Source organism: Mus caroli, unplaced genomic scaffold (assembly GCF_978045245.1).
Source record: "Mus caroli unplaced genomic scaffold, Mus_caroli_1 scaffold_6, whole genome shotgun sequence".
Taxonomy (NCBI): Eukaryota; Metazoa; Chordata; class Mammalia; order Rodentia; family Muridae; genus Mus; species Mus caroli.
This window is the reverse complement of record NW_028227261.1, coordinates 148,338,330-148,341,735: the sequence shown is the minus strand read 5'-3', so window position 1 is coordinate 148,341,735 and position 3,406 is coordinate 148,338,330. Positions and strand designations below refer to the sequence as shown.

Genomic DNA, 3,406 nt, shown 5'->3' with positions numbered 1-3,406 from the left:
GGCCAAGTGCCCATACTTTGGTCTTTCTTCTTCTTCGGTTTCATGTGTTTTGCAAATTGTATCTTATATCTTGGGTATTCTAAGTTTCTGGGCTAATATCCACTTATCAGTGAGTACATATCATGTGAGTCCTTTTCTGATTGGGTTACCTCACTCAGGATGATGCCCTCCAGGTCCATCTATTTGCCTAGGAATTTCATAAATTCATTCTTTTTAATAGCTGAGTAGTACTCCATTGTGTAACTGTACCACATTTTCTATATCCATTCCTCTGCTGAGGGACATCTGGGTTCTTTCCAGCTTCTGGCCATTATAAAGGCTGCTATGAACATAGAGGATCATGTGTCCTTCTTACCAGTTGGAACATCTTCTGGATATCTGCCCAGGAGAGGTATTGTGGGATCCTCTGGTAGTAATATGTCCAATATTCTGAGGAACCGCCAGACTGATTTCCAGAGTGGTTATACAAGCTTGCAATCCTACCAACAATGGAGAAGTATTCCTCTTTCTCCACATCCTTGCCAGCATCTGCTGTCACTTGAGTTTTTGATCTTTGCCATTCTGGCTGGTGTGAGGTGGACTCTTAGGGTTTCTTTGATTTGCATTTCCCTGATGATTAAGGATGCTGAACATTTTTTTTTCATGTGCTTATCAGCCATTTGGTATTCCTCAGGTGAGAATTCTTTGTTTACCTCTGAGCCCCATTTCTTAATGGGGTTATTTGATTTCTGGTGTCCACCTTCTTGAGTTCTTTATATATATTGGATATTAGTCCCCTATCTGATTTAGGATTGGTAAAGATCCTTTCCCAATCTGTTGGTGGCCTTTTTGTCTTATTGACAGTGTCTTTTGCCTTACAGAACCTTTGCAATTTTATGAGGTCCCATTTGTTGATTCTCAATCTTATAGCACAAGCCATTGCTGTTTTATTCAGGATTTTTTCCCCTGTGCCCATATCTTCGAGGCTTTTCCCCACTTTCTCCTCTATAAGTTTCAGTGTCTCTGGTTTTATGTGGTGTTCCTTGAGTCCTGGATGTTTTGAGTTAGAATCTTTTTTTTTTCATTTTGCATTTTCTTTGATTGTTGAGTCCATATTGTCTATGGAATCTTCTGCACCTGAGATTCTTTCTTCCATCTCTTGCATTCTGTTGCTGATGCTCGCATCTATGGTTCTTGATTTCTTTCCTAGGATTTCTGTCTCCAAAGTTGTCTCCCTTTGGATTCTCTTCTCTTCTCTTCTCTTCTCTTCTCTTCTCTTCTCTTCTCTTCTCTTCTCTTCTCTTCTCTTCTCTTCTCTTCTCTTCTCTTCTCTTCTCTTCCTCCCTCCCTCCCTCCCTCCCTCCCTCCCTCTCTCTCTCTCTCTCTCTCTCTCTCTCTCTCTCTCTTTCCTTCTTTATTTCTTTTTTTCAGAATAAACCATTTTTATTTTAATTCACAATCACAATAGTTAGTTCAAGGAGAGCAAACACTTGCCCAGTAACCAATACTACATACAAACCTCAGTAAACATCTATATTTAGATCTCTTTCATGGCCATTCCAAAGCAATGGTACTGTTAGAAATATAAGGGTCCACATTTGTACTATCAGCTATACAGAACCAATTTTATATCTCTTCAGCTTGATTTTTCTTGATTAGATTATTTGTAATCCTGTACTGCTGCAGCACCTTGTTGAAGTCCTCACAGAGCTTGACATCACTCTGGTTCTGAGAACACTCCAGAAACTGCTTGATCTCTTGAGAGCAAGGTCCAAAAGACAGCTGTTTCTGCAGCTGGTCTCCCTGAGGCTCCTAGTAAGTGATGTCAGGTTTTGCAGGCTCAGCATTACCACCTCTATTGAAGCCCCTAGTGATGGTGTGCCCCAGGGTGTGCCCCAGTGCAGAGCCCACAGCCACACTGGTAGCCATCTGGGCCATCAGGCCTGGCTACTGGGGTGCAGCGGCAGGTGAGCCAACTGCAGATGGTGCAGCTACTGTTGGAGGCTGAGCTGCAGGTGCTCTTCTGGGAGCAGCCCTCACCTGAGGGGCTCAGCTATCTGGAGGAGTCACCCCGGAAGTGCAGCTTCGGCTTCCTTGTGGCATCCTAATTGCTTGGAGTCTCACTGTTCAGCGAAGACAAACCTTATGTTTTCTTTATAGTTTCTACTTCCATTTTTAGATCTTGGATGGTTTTGTTCAATTCCATCACCGGTGTGGTTGTGTTTTCCTGTAATTCTTTAAGGGATTTTTGTGTTTCTTCTTTAAGGACTTCTACCTGTTTAGCTGTGTTTGCCTGTAGTTCGTTAAGGGATTTTTGTGTTTCCTCTTTAAGGGCTTCTACCTATTTAGCAGTGTTCTCCTGTATTTCTTTAAGTGAGTTATTAATGCCCTTCTTAAAATCCTCTACCAGCATCATGAGATATGATTTTGGGTGTGTTGGGGTATCCAGGACTTGCTGTGGTGGGAGTACTGGGTTCTGATGATGCCAAGTAGTCTTGGTTTCTGTTAGTAAGATTCTTAGGTTTGCCCTTTGCCATCTGGTATTCTCTGGAGTTAGATGTTCTAGCTGTCTCTGGCTGGAGCTTGTTCCTCCTGTGATTCTGTTAACTTCTGTCAGCACTCCTGGGAGTTCAACTCTCTCCTGAGTCCCGGTGGTCAGAGTACTCTCTGCAGGCAAGCTCTCCTTTGGTGGGGAAGGTGCCCAGAGGTCTGGGTCTCAGCTCTGACTCAAGGCTGAGGATAAAGGTCCAAATGGACCCAGTCCAAGAAGCTCTGTTGCTTCTGTGGCCTGTGCACTCTCCTATGCAGACTGGTTTGAGAGACCTGGGATACAAGATGGTGCTCTGACCTGAGTCCTGGGGTCAGAGCCCTATCTGGAGGCCAACTCTCCTCTGGTGGGGAAGGTGTGCAGGGTCAAAAACAATTTTAAAAAGAGAAATTACAACTCTAACTAGAATGCCATCATTCAAATACCAGGCAACGATTCTTATTATTCCATCTTCTTGGTTTTCTAAGAAGCTTCAAACCCATACAAGTGATCCTGGTTCCTGGGTATGCTAGGGCACTGGCGGCGTGGAGAGTCCTCTGGGGACTGTGGGACCGTCCACTGAGTTTGTGCCCCAGGTGGTCCAAGGCTGATGCTGACCAGACGAACCCCAGCTGCTGGTCGGTTGGGTTTCCTGTGTCCCTGTTCCTACTGGCACAGGGCCCTCCCAGTTGTTTTGGAACAGATGGTGTATTCCACTCACCAGTGATCCTAAGATCCTGGGCATGCTAGGGCACCTGTGGAGTGGAGAGTCCTCTGGGGACCGTGGGACCATCTGCCAAGTTCGTGCCCAAGGTTGCCCTGGGCTGGCACCGGAAGGAACCCCCACAGTGTTTTCTTAATAGAGTTAATTGAACTATTCTAGATTTTCAGTAACACTAT

At 44.8% G+C, this 3,406-nt stretch overlaps 1 pseudogene; it reads right to left on the bottom strand.

Annotated features, from left to right (window-relative positions):
- Positions 1–1,605: 1,605 nt before the first annotated feature.
- On the bottom strand, positions 1,606–2,082 carry LOC110292366 (coiled-coil-helix-coiled-coil-helix domain-containing protein 2 pseudogene; annotated as a pseudogene).
- Between the last annotated feature and the right edge of the window lie 1,324 nt (positions 2,083–3,406).